Source organism: Canis lupus, chromosome 1 (genome assembly GCF_003254725.2).
Source record: "Canis lupus dingo isolate Sandy chromosome 1, ASM325472v2, whole genome shotgun sequence".
In the NCBI taxonomy this organism is placed as follows: Eukaryota; Metazoa; Chordata; class Mammalia; order Carnivora; family Canidae; genus Canis; species Canis lupus.
In genome coordinates this window covers 82,268,545-82,291,359 of record NC_064243.1, presented here as the reverse complement: position 1 = coordinate 82,291,359, position 22,815 = coordinate 82,268,545, and the positions used below count along the sequence as shown (strand labels likewise).

General features: G+C 39.8%; 1 protein-coding gene and 1 long non-coding RNA gene across 9 annotated transcripts in view; one reads left to right on the top strand and one right to left on the bottom strand.

The window, feature by feature from the left end:
- Positions 1–22,815, top strand: part of PCSK5 (proprotein convertase subtilisin/kexin type 5) — a 458,329-nt gene that overhangs the window by 370,172 nt on the left and 65,342 nt on the right. The window lies entirely within an intron of this gene.
- The window catches only part of LOC112644698 (uncharacterized), a 77,603-nt gene that overhangs the window by 16,354 nt on the left and 38,434 nt on the right, over positions 1–22,815 (bottom strand). For 3 of the 7 annotated variants that reach the window (XR_004811595.2, XR_004811599.2, XR_004811600.2), the window contains exons 5-6: positions 14,684–14,803; positions 11,152–11,236 (exon numbers count right to left, since the gene is read on the bottom strand). The exons of 2 other annotated variants lie outside the window; for them this stretch is intronic. This is a non-coding gene — a long non-coding RNA (uncharacterized LOC112644698). The remainder of the gene's footprint in view (positions 1–11,151; positions 11,237–14,683; positions 14,804–22,815) is intronic. 2 more of the 7 variants (XR_004811597.2, XR_004811607.2) reach the window with 1 other exon arrangement.

Genomic DNA, 22,815 nt, shown 5'->3' with positions numbered 1-22,815 from the left:
ATATCATACTCAATGGTGAAAACTGAAAACTTTTCCTCTAAGATAAGGAACAAGACAAGAATGTCCATTCCTAATCTATAGATTCAGGGCACTGGGAATGAAACAGTGAGCATCAACACATTGGAAACCATCTCTACTACTAGAAATCCTAGCCTCAATGATAAGACAAGAAAAAGAAATAGAACGTATCCAAATCATGAAGAAGTAGAACTGTCACTTTTTGCAGATAACATAACACTATATATACAAAACTCTAAAGACTCCACCAAATAAAACCTGAGAGAATAAATGAATGCAGTGAAGTTGCAGGATATATAAAATCAATATACAGAAATCTGTTGTATTTTTATACACTAATAACAAAGTAGCAGATAGATAAATTAAGAAAACAATCCAATTTATAACTGCATCAAAAGATAAAATACCTAGGAATAAATTTAACCAAATAGGTGAAAGACCTATACTCTGAAAACTATAAGACAGTGATGAAAGAAAGTGAAGAGGACATAAGTAAATGGAAGATATTCCATGCTCATGAACTGGAAAAGTTAACACTGTTAAAATATCCATACTATGTAAAATAATCTATAGATTCAGTGCAATCCCTATCAAAATACCAAATAGTATTTTTAACAAAACTAAAACAAGTAATCTTAAAGTTTGTATGGAACCACAAAGAACACAAATAGCCAAAGTAATCATGAAAAAAAAAAAAGAAAGCTAGAGGTATTATGCTCCCTGATTTCAAGATATGCCACAAAGCTATGATAATCAAAACAGTATGGTACTGGCATAAAAACAGACACAGAGATTAACAGAACAGAATAGAGAGCCCAGAAATAAATTGACACCTATATGGACAATTAATCTATAACAAGGAGGCAAAAATACACAATGGGGAGGTCTCTTCAACAAATGGTGGTAGGAAAAACTGGACATCTACATGCAACAGAATGAAAGTAGACCACTTTCTTAACACCATACATAAAAGTAAACTCAGGACACCAGTAGTGGAGCATCTACCTTCAGCTCAAAATCTGATCCCAGAGTCCCAGGATCCAGTCCCACATCAGGGAGGGAGGGAGCCTGCTTCTCCCTCTGCCTGTGTCTCTACCTCTCTCTGTGTCTCTCATGAATAAATAAATAAAATCTTAAAAAAAAACCCTCAAAATCGGTTAAAGACCCGAATCCACAAAACTCCTAAAAGAAAGTATAGGCAGTAGTCTCTTTGACACTAGCCTTAGCAAAATATTTATGGATATACCTCCTGAGACAAGGGGAACAAAAGCAAAAATAAATTATTGGCAGTACACCAAAATGAAAAGATTTTGCACAGCAAAGGAAACCATCAATAAAATGAAAAGGCGGGATCCCTGGGTGGCGCAGCGGTTTGGCGCCTGCCTTTGGCCCAGGGCGCGATCCTGGGGACTCGGGATCGAATCCCACGTCGGGCTCCCTGCATGGAGCCCGCTTCTCCCTCTGCCTGTGTCTCTGCCTCTCTCTCTCTCTCTCTGTGACTATCATGAATAAATAAATAAAATCTTTAAAAAAAATAAATAAATAAAATAAATAAAATGAAAAGGCAACCTGCTGAATGGGAGAAGATATTTGCAAATCACACACATCCAATAAAGTGTTAAAATCCAAAATATATAAAGGACTTATACAACTCAACACCAAAAAAATCCCAAAACAATCTGGTTAGAAAATGAGCAGTGCACATGAATAGATATTTTTCTAAAGAAGACATATAGATGGCAAACAGAAGCATGAAAATAAGCTCAACATGACTAATTACTAAAGATAAGCAAATTAAAATTAATGAGATATTACCTATGCCTGTCAGAATGGCTATAATCAAAAAGACAAGAATTAACAAATGTTGGTGAGGATGTGGAGAAAAAGGAACCCTTGGGCACTTTTGTAAGAGTGTAAATTATTATGGCCATGGTAGAAAACAGTATGGAATTTCCTCAAAAAATTAAAAATAGAACTACCATATGATCCAGTAATTTCATTATTATTTATGCAAAGAAGATGAGAACACTGATTTATAAAGACATATGCACCCATATGTTTATTGCAGCATTACTTGCTATAGCCAAAATATGGAAGCAACCCATGTCCATCAGTAGATAAATAGATAAAGAAGGTGTGGTGTATACAAACATGCTCACGTGCTCACATGCACGATGGGATATTATTCAGCCATAAAAAAACATGAGCTCTTGCCATTTGTCATCATGGACCTATAGGACCTATACATGGACCTACAGGATATCATGCTAAGTGAAAAAAGTCTGAGACAGACAAATATCATAATGATTTTACTTACATGTGGAATCTAAAAAACAAAACAAACAAATAAAAACAGATTCATAAATACAGGGAACAGATCAGTGGTTGGAAGAGAGAAGGAGGGTAGGGAGTGAGCAAAACAGGTAAAGGGGATTAAGAGGTAAAAACTTCCAGTTATACAATAAATAATCACAGAGATAGAAAGTACAGCTAGGGAATACAGCTAATAATATTGTAATAACATTGTATAGTGACAGATGGTGACAGATGGTGTATAGTGACAATGACCTTATGTCATTGTGAGCATCATGTAATGTATAGATTTTAAAATCACTGTGTCGTGCTCCTGAATATTGTATATCAACTGTACTTAATAATAAACATTTTTTACAAGATAAAGCTCAAATAAATTAAGTGCTAAATAAGGAGACCAACATCTGTAACAATAGAATTTAGAAAAGGAGGGAACCTCTGGGCACTGAAATGGTCAATGAAAGTTTCCAAGAGGATGGGAGTTGGAATTTGCATGGACTTTAAACAGATAAGAAGGCAGAGCTACATTACGGAGTGGCTTTCAAATCAGAAAACAGAGGGAAAAAAGGTCCAGAGGGAAGAATTTTTCCCATGGATTGTAGGACACTCAGTGTACCTGTTTTGCAGAAGAAATACAGTATATCCCTCCTCCCACCACCGCCCTATCCACAGATTCACTTTCTGTGGTTTCAGTTTTTCACAGTCAACTGAGGTCCAATAGCAGGGGATCCACCTTTTGATGTATTGTCAGAGGTCAGTAGTAGTCTAAGACCATGTCACAATGCCTTTGTCATTCACCTCACTTCATCTCATCAGGTGGTATTTTATCATCACAAGAAGGGTGAGTACAGTATAATAAACATTTTTGAGAGAGGAAAACCACACTCACATAACTTATTATATGTTATATGTATATGTTATTATAGTTATTCTATTTTATTATTAGTGTTGTTAATCTCTTCCTGTGCCTAATTTATAAATTAAACTTTATCACAGTTATGCACATAGAGGAAAGAACATAGTATATATATATAGTGCTTGGTTTTATCCATGGTTTCAGGCAGCCATAGGAGTCTTGGAACATATACCCTACAGATAAGAGGGAAGTACTATGAAGTAAATATAAGAGAAAAAACAAAGAAGTTTAGAGAACAGGTGGAAAACCGTATCTTGAATTCTGGTTGAGTAAGTTTTAAAGTATACTGTGGCTAAAAGGGAATAATTAAAAGTTCTTTTAAAAGACAGAGAATGTTTTGAAGATGTGTTTTAAGAAGATTAACTTAGCAACTGTGTTAACTACAGCCAGGATAATTGAAAGGAAGAATGGCAGTAGGCAGAGAAATCAGCCAATTATCAGAAATCTGGGTATGAAGTAACAGGAGCCTGATCTAAGGTAACAGCCAGGAAATTATGAAGAAAGAGCTAGGTTTTAAGAGCTAGATGCAACAAATGGCTCTTGAGCATAAGAAAAAATGCTTAACCTTGTTCATTTTGTGGGTAATGCAAATTAAAACCACCATGACATACCATTTCTCACCTGTCAGGTTGGCAAAAATTTATAAGCTTACAATGCACGGCATAGGCAATGCTGTAGGGAAACAAACACTCTTATTTATTACTGGTAGAAAGATAGAATCTTACAACTACTGTTGAAGGAGATTTTGGCAGTATATAACACAATTACATATGCATTTATCCTTACCCTATGGCATCTCTTCTAGGAATTTACCCTGAAGATACACATCCGCACATTCACAGTATTACTCTTTGTAGCATTATCTGTGGTAGTTAATCACTGGAAACATGCTAAGTGCTCACTCATGGAAGACTGGTTGAATAAAATAAGGTACACATACACTGGGGAGTACTGTGTGGCCATGAAAAGAAAAAAGATCTATACGAATTGTTAGTGATTTCACAAAGTACTGCTATGTAGAAGGCAAGGAGGAAAAAAAAAAAAAACACCATACACAGTATACTACCTTTTGGATATACTTGTGAGCTTATATACATTTTTTGTTTATTTTTGAATAAACCAGAAAACTAATGAAAATGGTTACCTGTACACAAAGAGGTGAAGGAGACGGGAAGAAAGCTACTCTAGATATATCTTTGTACAGAGTTTTCATTGGAATCATTGTAAGGGTTTCTATATTCATAGGAAATGACATACTAATTAGTGTGAATGGTTCCCACTGGCCACTTTGGGATAATTTGATTGTCAAAACATATGGATGATAAAGAATCACAATTCAATTAATAACAATAATCCATGCATCAATAATGATGTTTAAAGACGAGAGAAAGGAAAAAGGAGGGAAAATAAAGGGGACGGCATTTTACAACAGTGTTAGCTGGCATGTATGCAAAGAAAGAAGTAGATTATCATTTTATATCCCCTAGTGTATTGACTCAAAAGAAAGTCATCAGTGGGTGAAAAACTGGGAACAGAATAATCGTGGAGCCTCAGAGTACTTCAGTTAATGACAATGGGGGGGGGGGATTTGCTGGTTACTAACTTATTACACTTCATATCATAAATTCCATCCAACTTGATACCATGTGTTTCCTGATGTGATACATTAACAAGTACACAAAATTACCTAGTATCCTTGACAACATTACACAACATTATCTAGTATCCTATTATCCTTGTCTAAACCAAGGATTCCCAACTAGAGATGACTATGACCCCAGGGACATTTGTCAGTGTTTTGAGACATTTTTGGTTGTCACGCCTAGGGCGTTGTTACTTGCATCTAGTGCGCAAAGGTCAAGGATGCTTTTAAACATTCTATAATACACAGGATGGCCTCAACAACAAAAAATCATCTGGTCTAAAATGTCAATGCTGAGGTTGAGAAACTCGTATTTAGCCTGAGGAGCACTACAAGATAAATCCAGAATGTGAGATATCTATAAGACAACTGACCCACACTCCTAAAACAAAACAAAACAAAAACAAAAAAGGGAGTCAATCAAGAGAATAAAGAGCTAAAACAACTAAAAACAAGTGTAAATATTTGTTGGAGATTTTTAAGTTTTAAAAAATATTTGGGGGACAATTAAGAATATTTGAATATAAATGAATAATATTGAATTAATATTTCTGCAGCTGTGGCAATTGTGTTGTATTAAATAGCAGCTGTTCCTTTGTTTAGGAGATGGATGAAAAGGTATTTAGGGATGAAATGTCATGATGCCTACAACTTATTTTCAAATAGGGTTCAGGGGAAAAAAAGATCTAGCTGAAGCATACAAAGTTGTTCATTGCTCTATTTCAGCCATTCTGTAGCTTAAAAATTGTTTTAAGCTGGAGGAATAAAAGTACTTCATGCTCTCAGCTGAGAGGATACAGAGGCAAAGACATCCAAATAGCAATAAGTATACCACAGGTCCAGATCTTGATTTCCTAACCCCATTCTCCAAAAAAGACACCAAGGCTCATGGAGAACTGATGATTCTGGGACTGGGCAGGAAATACAGATGAGCCTACAGCATCTTGGAGTGACAGAAAGTAAGGAAATGCTCCAAGAAAGAAAAACACCACGGTGCAGAGGGTATATCAAAGGGACATGGAAAAGAACTAGAAGTGTTCCCAATAGCCAAGGCAGGAACAATTTGAGCAATAATATAAATAAAATAGTATTAGCTTATAACCCAACAATAAAATAAAATTTCTTAAGTTTATATTTATATAAATAAGTCAATGGTTGAATAAATAGTAAATGGAGAAGAGAGACAAATCTTCAGTGCGGAAGAATTCCAAGTAACTTATTTAGCACTCCTCCCTCCAGGAAGTGGGGCATAACCCTCACCCCTTAAGTGTAGATTTCACGTAGTGACCTCCAAGAGCACACTTTGAAAGGGAGGGAGGAAAGAACTTTATAGGAAATATCTGACAAGCACTACCTCAACCAGGTGATCAGGTCAACACCAAGAGTGTTATTCTAATAGCACATACCCAGGGTATCTGGGTGGTTCAGTCAGTTTAGCATCTGACTCTTGATTTCGGCTCAGGTCATGATCTCAGGGTTATGGACTCAAGACCTGCATCAGGCTCCATGCTCAGTATGGAGTCTGCTTGTCCCTCTCCCTTTGCTCTTCCCCCTGCTCATGTGCTCTCTCTTTTTCTCTCTCTCAATATCTCTCTTTCTTTCTCAAATAGATAGATAAAATCTTTTTTAAAAAAATAACACATACCCTTGATATGATGATATGATGTCATGAGAATGGCACTTCACTCCTGTGGTCTTCTACCCCAAAACCCATAACCCCAGTCTGATCAGGAGAAAAACATGACAAATCACAATAGAGAATACTTTGTCAAATACCTGATTAGCACTCCTCAAATCTGTCAAGATCATCAAACAGATCAGGTCTGAGAAACTGTCACAGACAAGCAAAGCCTACAGAGATATGACAATTAAATGCAATGTGGTATCCTGGAGAGGATCCTGGGATAGAAAAAGACACGAGCTAAAAGCTAAGGAAATCTGAGTACATTATGGACTTCAGTTAATAATAATTATGTCATCATAATAAAGGGCATGAGAATTATTTGGGGTTTTGGAAGTGTCCTCTATCTTGACTGCTAGGAGTGATTATATGGCTATACATTTGTCAAAATTCATAGAGCTATACACCTAAAAAGGACAAATATTACACTGCAAAAATATTTCAAGAAATCTGACTTAAAAAGTATAATGTTACAGTAAACTATTAATCCTCCTCTTTCTTGTCCCTACATGGCTTAACGTAATAATAACCTAATTGTTTTAGCACTTACTGCACACTCTACTAATGTTCCAGGTGCTATACTGAGTTCCTTAAGTATATTACCTCATTTAACTCTAAGGAGTATATGTCATTGTTGTTCACATCTTGCAGATGAAGAAATTAAGCTTAGAACAGTCAAGCAACTTGCATAAAGTCACGGGGCTGCTAACTACTAAAAGCAGGAATTGATTCTGCAAAGCCCAAGACCAAAACCTATGTGTTTGACAACTACTCTATTATACCACTGAATGTTCTTCCCTTCTAATTCTAGAGAAAAGAGCATTATGCTTTATAGAATCATAAAAAGATAAAAGAAAATTTTACTTCCTGCCCCCTTCCTCAGGTCTACACACAATAACCATTGTACTTCATTGGGCTACAGCTTTATATCCAATGACATGACTGAATTTACCAGGCAAACAGTGAAACTGTTGATAATAGCCATGCAAATTGATTTGGGGTCATGGTTCACCTGAAGCTGTCAGCCTTAAGGACATACATCTGGAATGTTCTGACACTAGGCAGAGCAGACAGGGGAATCCATAACAGAAAGTAGGCAGACATGCTCTCAATTAGCTCTGGATTCCCCCACTGCCCTTATAGGGGTATGATTGGCAGGAAATAACCCTCTCTCCTCCACATGAATATGAGGTGAACTCTCCCCGCTCTGTATCATATTAAATTCAAGTTTCAGGTCCAGGAATTAGAGAACCAATCTCATTGATGCTTGCTACTCTATCGTTGTATGAAGGAGTGAGACCTCGTTCATAGAAGAAATGAACATCTGAGACAAGTTCACATTTTAGTTGTCCAGTGGGGCAAACATACAGAGTTTTTCAAATCAGATATCGTGATCACAGATCTCTATTTATTTCACTACGCAGATCTTCCACTGGAACTTTTCCAAAAACTTTTGGGGAGGGGGAACCAGTATCAAACAGTTTGGGTACCTTCCAAACCAAAGGCATCACTCTCTAGCCAGGCAACCTTAGTGTGTGACCTGGGTGGTTATACATGAACTACATGGACAGTTCAGGATCTCTCTTCTTCAAATGGCCAAATGTGGGGATCCCTGGGTGGCTCAGCAGTTTAGTGCCTGCCTTCAGCCCAGGGCATGATCCTGGAGTCCCAGGATCAAGTCCCACATCAGGATCCCTGCATGGAGCCTGCTTCTCCCTCTGCCTGTGTCTCTGCCTCTCTCTCTCTCTCTCTCTCTCTCTCTGTCTCTCATGAATAAATAAATAAAATCTTTAAAATAAATAAATAAATTTTAAATAAATAAATAAATAAATAAATAAATAAATAAATAAATAAATTTTAAATAAAATAAATAAATAAATAGAGAGAGAGAGAGAGAGGCAGAGACACAGGCACAGGAAGAAGCAGGTTCCACGCACCGGGAGCCCGATGTGGGATTCGATCCTGAGTCTCCAGGATCGCGCCCCAGGCCAAAGGCAGGCACTAAACCGCTGAGCCACCCAGGGATTCCAGAGAGTGATTTCTTAAAACAACATAAACTGCTTGTCTTTTTCATTAGAGCCTCCCTCCCCCTTCATTTTCTAAATGAAAGCTCATTTCAAAGATGAGGGTTTTGAAAAAAGAAAACCTTAGGGGCACCTGTGTGGCTCACTCAGTTGAGCGCTCAACTCTTGGTTTTGAGCCAGGTCATGATCTAAGGATCATGAGATTGAGCCCCCTATCAGTCTCCTAGCTCAGAGGGAATCTGCATGCCTCACCAGCATCCCCTCTGCTCTACCCCACTCTCTCTCAAATGAATAAATAAAATATTAAAAAAGAAAAACTTAAAAAGGGGGGACCAAAAGTTGGAAGAATTTGTAGAAATTCTGCAGTGTCATGGTCACTTACTCATCCTGGCTTTCTTCATAAATTGACTTAGCAAATATTTATTACATGCTTTTGTGCTTTCTGCCATCCCATCACTTGTTCAGTTTATTCCACAAATAATAGGACCGAATAACCTAGTATTTATCAAGCATCATCATTCACCAGCACACTGCTAAACACTTAATGTTAGATGATATGTCTTCACATCTGCAATCTAATGATGTTTTCAGATGGAGAAACTGAGGATTAGGGAAGTGTTGAAACTCGATCCATTTTATGAGTGTAGGTAGTAACAGAATGATTAGATGGTCAGCCCTAAGCAACTTGTGCATAACTTTGTTTACTGTGTTGACTTAGAAGCTCTTTGTCACATGTACACACTAGGATCGGCAGGGTTGTGCCCTGATACCAGATGACCCTCAAATCTCAGGATCCTGAAAACAACAGAGGTGTTTGTTCACTTGTGCTATGTCCCCATTGTGGGTCAGTTAGGAGCTCTGCTCTTCATGGTCCTCGACCCAGTGCTCAAGTTGATGGAGTACTTATTACCTTGTCATGGCAAAGGAAAGTACATTGGCTCTTAAAGCTTTCCCCAAGATGTGACACTTGTAACAACTGCTCACATTTATTTTGGCCAAAGTGAGTCATGTGGCCATGACTGAGCTCACAGGATGGGGAAATGCAATCTTCCTACATGCCTGTAAAAGAGAGGAACTAATACCACGAATGTCTTATGCCATTCTCACCATGGTGATGACTGGGACTGTTACTGGTGTATGCCGAGGTCTCACGTCATATGTTTGTGCGTGAAATTGTCTCAAACATGTGCCCGCTGTGTTTTACTGATTGCTGTCTTATGCCCCTTTGACCTTGCCTATTATCCTCCCTTGTCAGTGTCTCACTTTTTCCTTCTATCAGAGGAATTCTTCTGAAGAAGTTGCTATTTCTTTTTTAACTGATGGAGTCTCCCAAAGTATTCTGCTCTCACTTCTCTGATCCCTTGGCGACTGAAGAATAAAAAAAAAAGGACCAGTGATAAATGACATGTGGTCAGTGGGTGGTGAACTGTCAGCTGAAAGAACCTTGACCTTTCTTTACCCCACTCTTTCAAATCCCTGTTGTGAGAATAACAATATGCTAGTACCCTTGCCTTTATCTCCTGCCCAAGGAATGTGTCCATATGAGCCCAGTCTTGGGAATTTGGACAACTTTCTTTCATTTTTAAAATTTTGGTTCAAGAAATATTTGCTAAGCATCTACATCAGGCTAAGATGGGGATATGAAAGAGAGTAAAGCATGTTCTCTACTCTCAAAGGGCTCACATGTAAATGGAGAAGGCCAGTGGTTCTCAGCCCTAGATGCACATTCAAATTCCCTGAGGGAGAGGTAAAATGCAATGCTGGAACCCACTCCCAATGTTTCTGATTACATCGGTCTGGGGTAAGTCTCAGGCATCAGTGTTTTTTGAAAACTCCCCAAGTGATTCTAATATGCAATCAGAGTTGATTAAGATGGGTATACACAAACCGCTGATTAAGATGGGCATAGAAACACATAATTTCAACATGTTTAGAATGCTTTGTTGAGAATGGAAGCTGAAGCAGAGGTAGATTTATTATAATAATTATAACTTATTGTCAACTTCATGTTAGGTGCTCAGCTACGTAGGCACTTTGCAAGCATGATATTTATTTAATCCTCCATATGATCCTCTCTGTTCGAAATCCTTACCTCCATTTTATAGATGAGAGCACCAAGACCCAGGGAGTTTTTGTAATTTGCCCAAGGTCACAGAGCTAGCCAGGTTTAGAGCCAAATTCAAACCTAGGACTGTATGGCTCGAAACCCACAGAACATCCAAATATTTGCTCTTTTTTTCCAGAGTAGACTGTACTTATACACCATTTTTCTAAAGAATATAAACGACAGTCATGGAAAGGTCAACCTGCCATATTTGTTTCATTCTTTGTTACTCTCCTATGCTCTATAGCTGCGCCCTGTGAAGTTTCCCTTTGCTCCCTGTCCTATGTTCAAGTTCACATTCTTATGGCTACAGGGGAGAAGAAAATAGTGGCGAGGTATTCTAAGTTCAATTCTAGAGCAATGAGCTCACCATCTTGGCTCCTGGTGTTATTACATTGTTTTCCCCCAGAGCCGGGTATAATCAAAATTCCTCCTACTTGTTGTGTAACTGACCTGCAAAGTTGAGCTGCAAGCCAAGGCTGTCTGGATCACGTATGCTTGTACAAAGAGAACTGAGCCAAGTACTTCCAAAACAAACCTAGTGAAACAAAAGCATAGAGTGTGGCCGAGCACAATATATAGGGCAGAGGGGTTCAGAAGACCGTCTGCCATTCCTGAGAGCAATGTGGGGTTTGTGCACATTAAACTTCCAGTGACTGGGAGCAGGGGCAGTTGGGCTGATGGAATGGACTTCACCTTTACAGAAGTATCTAGAAACCAATGAGAGCATCTCTTTCACATGCTTAAGAGCAAAAAGTTGGAAAAACGTTGTCAAATTACTTTCTTTTGGTTAAATATTTTTTTATTTTTCTAAAATCCCTCAGCAACCAAGATCTCAGCCTGTGTCTATCAAGTTCAAAACAAAAGTAAAAGTGAGACCAACAATAATGACTAGAACTTTGGAAGATTAGGTCCAACTTGATTTTGTGGAATTGTAAAAAATGGAGTCTGAAATCTTAGTGTCTATTTACCTCCATCCTTCCCCTACCACAGTGAAAATCTTTGGGCAAGTCGTATACTCTTTGGTTTCTTAATTCCATTCTGTTTTATGAAAGAAACCATCTGTAAGTTGCTTTCCTTCTACCTTCTAATATGGCTCTAGAGATTATAATGAAAACTAAAAGAGACTCATAATTCAAGTTCTTTAAAAGACAGAAACCAAGAGGCTCTGTTATTACCAAAATAAAATTTTATTTGCTCTCTCTCTCCATTTCCACCCATTTTCTTTCCTATCATATCTGCCATTATCAAGAGGCCTGTTGGTATATCTGAGGCCACTCATCTAACTTGTGTGCCACTGTATCATAAGCACTTAGTATAGCGCTTAACGCTGGGTAGGCATCCAGCAAACATGTAGCGTCTGAGCCTGTTGTTAGGGGGCTTCATTTCACCCAATGTCCCATCCCCCTATGCCACTGCCACATAGCCACTTCAAATCCTTTACCAGATGGTAGGAAGAGCTTCAAGCTCCACTGGTTGAAGAGAAAAAAAAAAATTGATGTAAGCCACAGAGCAGACACCAGAATAGAGAGAAGCTGAGTGTGGGTGAGGAGCATCTGCATATTGATACCCAGCTGCTCAAAAGGCAAGTCTCCAACTAAGAGTTAGGCCAACAGTGAATGTCAGTAAATTGCCTCTGCACCTCTAGAGTCTGAAATTCCAGCCTTCCAAAAGTCAACGGGAGTGTAATTTGGTATGAGTCCAGACTCATCCTTTCCATGAAGTCTCCCTGCAACTCCCACCAGACAAACCTTGGCTGCAGCCCTACCGACAGCCTTCAGCACGGCTTCCAGCACCATGGGCCAATCCAGGGTGTGAGCAGCAGAATGGGGACCAAACAGCACAGCATGCTGGAGGAGGCAGAGGGATCAGGGAAAGGGTCTGGGCAGGGCAATGTCTCATTTACCAGCCCTTGGCTAAGTATCCAGAGTCAAAGTATTGGAAGGCAGGGGGTATCCAGGCTGACATCTCCAAATACTAGTCATGTTCCCACTGGTGATGTTACTGGGTCAATCAAGCTTTTTATCCTCCCAGCTGTGCCCATGGCCATCTGTAGCAGCCAACTTTTTTTTTCTAAATCTTTTCCATAAAAACTATGCTCCAACTATCCATAAAGTATCCACCACTAGGTGAGACATGTGAGTAATGTTTTGTGTGAACCAGGCAGGCAATGCAGAGATATCTCACCAGGGCCATCAGGGATTGGGATGCCCATTAGGGTACTTGGAGAGCAGAATTTCTGACTGAGAAGCACCCCCACCCCACCCCACCCCACCCTGCATTCAAACAGATCACCAGCACAAGCAAATCCAAGAATAGCATTGCCTCCAGAGGGGTAACATGTATAATTTGGGGATGCAAAGGGTGGAATATTAGAGTAGAAAAGTTTCTCAGTCTCTCCAACTTCTAATTTGGACCAGAACGAGCTGACAGCTTGATTTATCATCATGATAGAACTTTATGCCCTAAAATAATTGCTAGAAACCCGGATGTTCCACTAGAAAAATAAATCAACCTAAATTGTGGTCACCTTATTACCATGTCCCCAACATTTCAGTGATGACATTGAGCCTTTGGGTGAGGTCTGAAGGTGAGACCTACAAGAAAAAGGAGGTTGTTTCGAAGAGATGCTTATTGGAAAGCCCAGTACAATCGTGCTAGCTGTCCAAGCCAATTGTAAAATTGCAGATTTATTATGTTTAGCAGAATGCAGCCTGTACATTTGAAATATTATCCACATGACCTGGCTTCTACTTAGAAATCTTCCATGAATTGAAACAAGTGAATTAGGAAGGCCTCTTGCCTTTAACACTGATGGGTCTGTGGGAGGTGAATCAAGAACCATTTATAGTAGTGATAAAATACTATATTTAAGGCTGTAAAATTTTGGCATACAAGGTCTCGGTTCAGAAGTAAATTCATTTTATGTGCTCAGCAAAGGAGCAACTGAGAAGTTTTACAAATGGGAAGTTTGACCTACTGAGATTTCAAACATAAAATCTGTCAATTATTCCTTGGGACTAAGGATGGTATTTACCCCCCTTGAATGTTAAAATGCAAATCAGAACCATGAAGTCAGTGACAGCATAACTTTACCATGGTATGTGTGGCTAATGACAGTTGCCCAAAGCCATTGTCCAACTGTCCTCTTATGTGCCCAAATCTGGATCAATGGGATGGGTCACTTGGGAATCTAGCAACTCACTGGGAAAAAGCTTCAGAACCCTGTCCAATGAACAAATACAAAATCTGATGGGGCATTATGCTTTTGCATTGCCAAGGAGCCAGTGATCCTTTACTTGGGAATTCCATGGCTCAAGCTAGAACTGGTACATATTGCTTGACAACCGACAGATGTGTGCTTTAATCAAAAGAGCCTTACAAATGTAATCTCTTCCACATCCCTGACCTCATCACTGACCTCTCCCCCTCACTCTCCAGACACACAGGAGGGCCCTGATCTGGATTGCTTCTAGCCTATTCTTGCTCCCAGACCCTGCACTAGTTGTTGTTGCTCCTTGACCTAAAATCTCTTCTCGAGACATTAAATTAATGGGGCTGGTCCTTTCCCATCGTTACATCTCAGTTCAAATATCAGCTGTAAGAGGCTTCCATCCCCTCAGCACCCAATCCAAAGGAAGCAGCATCTCATTCTCTCTCCCTCCTTCTCTCCTCCTCCCCTGACCTCCCAGCCCCCACATACACATATACACATCATTCACCTTATTTTAATTCAGGCAGATCATATACAATGATCTGACATTTTATTTTTTATTTTTATTTTATTATTATTATTTTTAATGATCTGATATTTTAATTGTTTTATTTACTTTTAAAACTTACTATAATTCTTCCTTCACTAAAATATAACTCCTGGGCAGGCAGAAACTTTGTTTCCTTTGTATAACAGTACCTATAATCCTGTCTACCCCAAATTAGATGCTCAATACATGATTTTTGAATGAATAAAGAAACAGACTCCTACCAGGTCCACTGTGGTGCACAGTTTGAAAGAGCCCTTGGAGAGGGTGGAAGAGCCAGTCTCCAGTCTCAGACTCACTTCAGGCAAATCATTCCAACTTGTCTCTGGACCTCACATACTAGTCTGGAAGCAGAGAGATGGGATGGGATTGGTGGTCTGGTGCCTCCATTCTCTGAAGCCCTCTCTCCCCTATCATCTACTATATCTGAATTTAGCCAAAGAGGCTTGGCTGTCATCTTAAATAACATTTTAAATGCTCAAGTTAAATAAACCCCAGAACCTATGAATATGTTCCCTTAACAGCAAAAGGAATTCAAAGATGTGATTAAGGCTAAATATCTTAAGAGGGCTATATTATCCTGGGTTATTGAGATGGGCCAGAGCTAAGCATATGAGTCCTTGAAAATAGAGAAGCTTTCCAGTGGCAGTCAGAGAGAGAGAGATGAGAGAGCAGAAATCCATCACTTCTAGTTTTAGGCTCCCTCCCCTAAGCTGAATGCAGGGGCATCAAAAAGCCAGATATGACCCTCTGTGGACAGCCAACCACGACATGGTTCTCAGTCCTACAACCACAAGGAAATGAATTCTGCCAACAACTCGAATGACTGAAGAAACCATCCTTTTGCTAGAGCCCCCAGAAAGGAACCCAGCCTGTGACGGCTCTGATTTTAGCCCACTGAGTCCTGCAGTGGACTTCTGACCCACAGAACTGTAGCACAGGACATCTGTAATGTTTTAAACTGTTCATGGTGTGGTAATTTGTTATAACAGCAATAGAAAACTGTTACACTATTTAAAATACATAACAAAGTGAATAGCACATGGTAAGGATTCAACAAACACCAATATTTCTTAGGAACATTATTATTTTTTTAAGATCTTATTTATTTATTCATGAGAGACACAGAGAGAGGCAGAGACACGGAAGAGAGAGAAGCAGGCTCCCTACGGGGATCCTGATGAAAGACTCAGTCCCAAGACCCTGGGACCACGACCTGAGCCAAAGGCAGATGCTCAACCATTGAGCCAACCAGGTTCCCCTTTTATAAACATTATTAATGGCATAATTATTAATATTGTTTACAATCTCAAAAAATCTCTTTCTGCCTTGACGTTGAGCTCTGAATTCTGAAACTCTTTGTCCTGTCTCTCCTGGAATAGCTCCCTTTTAACTGTCTTGGGGAATCTGTCACCAGCTTCATGGACTGAGTGTTATGCTGTAATGAAATGAGAGGAAATTTCCTGAAAGATAAAACCAATGGTGCCAATGAGACTCACTAGTGAGCAATAGCTAGCTAGGGAATACTTCGGGATAGGACACCTGAAAAGGACACCACGTGACCTATGAGCAGTTTGGCTGGGAACACTTAACCTGAATGTAAACAAGGGGAAATACCAAGCAAATGCCAAAGGAGAAACATACTATAAAAAAGGACATGTTGCCTTTTTAAAATGTCAGTGTTGCAAAAGACAAAGACGAGCCAAGGAGTTGTTCCAGATTAGAGAAGATCAAACAGACCAGGGGACTAAATGCAATATGTGATCCTAGAATTGGGCCAATTGAAAAAAATATGGAATATAGACATCAGATTATATAAATGTATATATTAACATTAAATTTCTGGAAGTTGATGGCTGCACTGTGATTACACAAGAGAAAGTTCTTATTCTTAGGAAATAGGCACTAAAATATTTAGGGGTAAAGAGCTACAATGGATGCATCTGACTTTGAATGACTCATAAAAATAAAAATAAAAAAATAAAAACAAATGCAGAGTGAGAGCAAGTGTGCAAATGATACAGCAAATGGGATGAAAAGTTAATTGGTGAATGCGAGTAAAGGGTAAATTGTTTCATTCTTCCAGCTTTTCTGTAAGTTTGAAGTTATCATCAAATAAAGTGATAAAAGAGAAACCAGTCGAGTTTGCCGTCCAGTAAAGAGAAGGAACCGTCAACACATAATGCCCATTCAAGCTACATGTTTTCTTCTAATTAGTCATTCCATCTGAACCTATCTTATTATGACCACCTGTGTTTTCAAATGCATAGCTTCCAAAATTAGCCTAAGACAGAAAATGTTCTCAAGCTTCCCTGTAGGCATATTAAATGTAAGTCCTGGTCAACGAAAGTACAATTTTCAAATAATCCACTACTTTTAGATGTGATAGTTCCAAGACACTGGGCCGCTAGCATAGTGCAGAGAAATATTCATGTCATAGGCAAAATAAGCATATTTCCCCGAATAGGTGGCAAGGCTGTCAGCAGAAGTGTTAGATGAAGTAAATGGTTCATTGTAAAAAGTAATTGCACGTACTCACACGTAGACATAATTGACAACAAGGGGCCCAGGGAAGGGATCGTGGGGGCTTACGTAAATCACAGGTATGTCAGAATGTTCCTAAATGTGTGCCTATTTAATTCTTATTACAAATAAGTCCTTCCACCTTTTATAGTGTTGGTAAAGCACACTCATGTCTGTGGCAACATTTTTGTAGAAACCGAATCCTGTTCCCTTCTGTTCATGTAACTGAAGTATGCGAGCATTTGAGCTTTCTGTGGTCAAGCTGGTCCCCCTACCATCAGGGCCAAAATTTTTAGAAAATGCTAGAGATTCCCAAAATGTATCGGTGCTTGGGAAAATTGCCTCATCGCCAACAACGAACACTCCCACACTTAGGCACCCATGTGTGCATCTAGCATTTGATAATGTCTCATTCAATAGTGTCTCAAGAGCCAGGAATGAAAATGACAGTGGCTCTCCTGCAAGGCTGGTGGCTTCACTCACAGTGAAGAAACACAGCATTCTCATCCATGTAATTTGTGACCATTAGAAAAATTGGGAGACTCTCTTTCATTGAATCCCTTTGGACTAACAACATAGCCCATCTGGAGCATAAAAGCTCTAAACCTAGAGAAAAGAAATAGCACAGATGAGCAGCTTCCGTGCACTTTCTGCATTCAGTGGAGCTAATAAGGAAAAACGCTGAATTACGATGATTACCCATGCCTTGAAAATAGCTTATCACCTGCCAATATGAATGGAGGCCCCCGCAGGGCTGCGAAATGACAGGAAGAACAATGGCCCTAGAGACAGAATCTCTGGAGTGTCAGAGAGAGGAATCTCAGCTGACTGCAGAATGGTCAGCCGAACGAAATGGAGCTCTTATTCTAAGTGGACCCTGCAAAGCAGTCCTCGGGTGTTCCTATGCCATGGAGAAGAAAAATAGAAGAGTTTCGCGGAACAATCAGGCCCATAAAATGTGAAATGAAGGGAAGACGTAGCCAGCAATTATCCAAAGAACCAGACTAGATACCCAGCCGATCTCAGTTATATCATGGTGGGACAGAGCACTCCCCAAATTTGGCAGATAATCATCAACTTGCTTTTTACTTTGTGTTATTGTGTAGACTTAATCATACTGTGAAATCTCCCTTGTTTTCAGACCTAAGTGCCCCTGGAATGCTGTTCGAGTGGTCACATGAGGTTCATTAGAAAGAGGAGCTTGGCTTTGCAGGGATTGGGTGTTCGGCTCTTCCATGGAATCTTTTCTTTGTCATCACAAAGCTCCTGTGTGAAGGCCATTGTAGGCGCTACCGTAGAGCAGTGTTTCCAGCCCTGCAATCCCACCCCCCACCCCCAAGATATAATGTCTCAGTGGTCGCCTGTCTCATTGGCAGGTGCTAAGCTTTTATTTTTATTATGATAATGGCTTCATTTCCCCATGAATCGTTTAGATTAAGTATTACCACAGCCTGAGTTCTTTTATGGCCAACTTTTCATTTTAGTTCCTGCAGCATCCAAACAACCAGGATTTGTTTATTAACTTTTGTTCTCTTCACAAATGGCTACCAGGAGAAGGGGCTCTCCAAAATTTGAAGAGTATTACCTTTTTGTTCAGTAATTTATTGCCCACCCTCACAAAACCTACATACATGCTTGTAGGTATATACACACACACAGATACAGACACACAGACACACACACACACACACACACACACACTTACACCATAGGCATAGCATTGTGCTAACACAGGGTTGGTAGGTGTATAGACTCCCTTTGTGCTGGAGACCAGGACATGTGCCATTTATTAATTGGTGAGCAAAGAACATAAAAATGTTTCTAATGTCTCACTACCTTCTAGATAGATCAGTGTTGTGCTTATAGTACTGCTTCCAACATTATTTCATCCTTTTCTTAATTTTTAGCCCTCAGATCAATCTGCTGCATTCAAAGCATCTTGAAAAGCTGCCACTTTTTGGAGAATGTGCTCGGAGGGTTTCTCTCCTTTCTTCTTGCCCATCCTATCTCATGCATATGCACGTATGCACACTCTGCACCTGGCGATGTGTTTCTCTGTACCTGAAAAATAGTGCCCTTCTTACTGCAAATAACACACTGAGCATCTTTCAAAATGCTCAGAGTGACAAGAGTTGGTGTGACATTTACCTGCGGAGATCTATACAGCTCTTGGTCATAGCTGAAAACGTATTTCCTGAGTACTTAGTGTGTACTCCACTCTGTAGGAGAAAAAGAAACTATAACACAGGGTTTTGAGCTTCCACGAACTTAACACACCAGGCTAGTGGTCAGTGACTTAGATTTAGTATTCAAGTTACCACCAATGTTCCTTTGGTTTTGGTCAAGTCCTGAAAACTCTAGATCTCAAAATCTATTTTAAAAAGAGGGGAGGTAAGGAGGTAGAAATTGAACAAAATCAAGGGTCTGAAATTCAAATACCTAGTGGTACTAAGCAGGTAGCAGGATCAGGTGGCCAGCTGGGGACTCAGACCCACTGGGGAATACCCACCTAGGAGCTGTCTGCAGCTCAGCCAGTCAAGTGCTACAGGCAGAACTTCAAGTATCCAAACTTTCTTGAGAAATCTTTTGACTTCTTTGAACAGAGTACGGGTCAACATTGTGCTCGCCAACAAAACATATTAGTTAGCAGCTTCTTGCCTACAGACACGCTCAGGTCCTTCTTTCTTATTTTATATGCTATCTGGAGTCACCCAACAATTGGCATGCAAACCAAGTATTCAGAAGAGCGTATGGACCTGGGAAAGGGGGTCACTGAGTCCCTCAGGCCATCAAAATGATTACAAATTTTGCTCATCACTCATCACTGTTTCAGCAGGTCCAAGAGTTACTAATGAAAATCCAGATGGGACTACTGACTTTTGAGAAGGAGAAGTTGTTTAGAAAGAACAATTAAAGGACACAAAACTCAATTTTTAGCTGTAAAGAGCTCTTCTGGCCGATGGCCTGTGTAAGGAAGAGGAAGCAGAAGGGTTCTGTACAATCTACCAACCTGACTCCGGAGACTCAGCAAAAGCTCCCACAGCTGTTAGAAATAAAAGCACAGAAGTACAGAGAAAGGAACAATTGAAACACACCTAGGAATCCAGAGAAGCCATCAAATAACCCAGAAGAGAAAGCGTGTAGCAGTGAAGAAAGCACCAAACACAGCAAAACTCTCAGATCAAGGGAAACATTTTTGAAGACAACCATTTTCAAAATCTGTGAAGTTTTAAAGAGGTAGGATAATAGGCAAAGGCTCCAAATCTAGGGGGAAGGATAGATTCTCTGGTTGGTGCCTCCTGATTAATGAGTAAAAAGTGATCCAGTTGCTATAGCAACTTGAAGATACACAAAAAATATCACTTCTTTAAAATATTCCTGATGATGAATAGGTAGAGTCTTTAAAAATATCTTTTTTAAAATGTAAGAGGCTCCTTCTCCCCCCCTCCCCTCGTAAGAGCACATCACAGAAGATGGCTGTTTGTTTGCTTCCCCAGATAACCGGACTTGTTTACACAAGCCTTAGTTTGCTTACACAAACCAGCAATTTGGGCAAAAAGTAATGACCAGAAAATATGTCTGTTGGAGAATAAATTGTTTTTCAGCAGTTTTGTTTCTGTTTAGGCAGCAAGGGAGACAAATGTATGTTGTCTTGGTTTTCTTTTTCCTAACAATATATTTTGTTGGAGTTTCCTTGGATGCTGAGAATGTGAAATGCACCTAAGCAGAGTCAGGAAATGAAAGGTTAGGCTTTCTGTAGCCTTCTCTTGTTGTCTAAATGGACAAGTAATAAAAAATATGACCTCGGTGGGACTGCACACCCAGTCCCTTAGCCTTCTCCAGCTTGGCTCCTGCTGCCCCGGACGCTTATTTCAGTATCCAAAAGGATTGTTCTGTTTTGCTCCAGGCTGTTCAACTTTGGCAGAATATCCTAAATAGATTGGAGATTCCAAGCAAGGTCTCGAAATGAAAACTGTAATGATAAAATATCCTGGGGACCCCTTCTGTAGGTGGTGGAAGGCTCTTAATTGAATGATTTGGGTAAATGGTTGGTACGAAGCCCAGCTAAGTGTCCCAAGGCCCATGGTCTGGCCAGTCTTTAGCCAATGTTGCGATGTGGGCTTTTGCTAATCAGAGGAGGGGTCAATGATCTTGAGTAGGATGGTAAGGCTGCATAATATGGTCTTTTAGAGTGGGTGATTAAATATTTTTGAGCAAGGATATGTAATCAGTGTGGAGGAGTTAGGGAAATCATTTGGAGTTCATAGGAATGGAAGTTTCCAAATCTGTGTTTGTTCTGTAGGATAGTGGACAAGGGACTGAGGTCCCTTGGGGCTCAGCTTACTCATCCTTAAAATGAGGAAGTTGGACCACCATCAATTCAGCGAGCATATGCTACATGTCATCATCTCCCACCTGTGTCCCCAAAAGCCCCTACTCCTGAGTGATATGGCTCAGAATACAGAACCACTCAGCTGCTTGAGCCAAAATTGTAGGATACTCCATTTCTCCCTCTCTCTCTCTCTCTCATTCTCTGAGCTTTGTTAAAAGGAACTCTTTCCAAGATTGAGACCCAAGAGAACGCAAAGACTGGGGAAGAAGGGGCTGAGGTGGCATATATAGAAAAAGACCAAAGTATCAATTTGAGTACTTCTGAAGCTAACATGGTGAATTAGATCTGTGAACAGTAAGCTTCCTAACCCTCCCTGCCCTGCATCAAACTTGCCAGACACACAAAATTCTTTCAAATTTACTAAGCATAGAGAATAAAGCATTCCTCTTTCCATTAAAAAGAAGTAGGTGAATTAGAAAGGACTAGAAGCTATCTTCCCAATATGCAAGGATCAAAGCAGAAACATGGGGGAAGATGCTGTTTGTAAATTCTAATTGTATCGCCGTATTAATTTCCCAAGGTGCTGTAACAAAGTACCTCAAACAAAGTGGCTTAAAACAATAAACAGATACCTCATTCTCAGTATTCTAGAGGTCAGAAGTCCAAAATCAAGGAGTCAGAAGGATTGAGTGCTTCTGGAGGCTCTAAGGGAGGATCCTTCCTCACCTCTCTCTAGCTTCTGGTGGTTGCCAACAATCCCTGGCATTCCTTGGCTTACAGCTGCAACACTCCAATCTCTGCCTTGACGGTCTCATTACTGTCTTCCTTCTGTGTCTATCCATCTGTCTTCACCTGACCTTCCTCTATGGACAGCAATCATTGGAATTAGCACCCCCTCACCCCAATCCAGTGTGACTTGATCTTAATGTCTTTGTACCTACAAAGACCCTATTTCCAAATAAGGTCATATTCATGGCTACCAGAGTTTGGGACTTGAACCTACTGTTTTGGAGGACGTAACTCAATCCACAGCAGTCACCAAGTCATTTCCACTTCCCATGTATATTTCATTTTCTCCACTTTGATCCGTCTCCACTACTTCATTTTAGGCTACCCACATATCCTACCTGGATAATGCAATCATCATCTTCTCACTGATCTCTGTTCTTCTTTTCTTTCACTCTTGAAATCCATTCTCTATGCCACAATAACCATGTTCTTTCTAAAATTGAAACCTGATCGTTACAATGACCTACAAATCTAAAATGATTTCCCATGGCTTTGAACAAAGTCTGTTCTCCCAAGCATGACATAGGAGCTTCTTCATGACCCAGCTTCCTATCTCTTCTGTCTTCTTTTCCCTGTTTCTTCTTGCTTTCTCATTACTCTAGCTACCCTAAACTCTTGGCAATTTATTTTGTACTTCTTCTATTCTTTTATTTAAAATCCTGTGTGTTTTTAAGGAGAGGGCAACCAGGCTGTATTCTGGTAATATCTTGC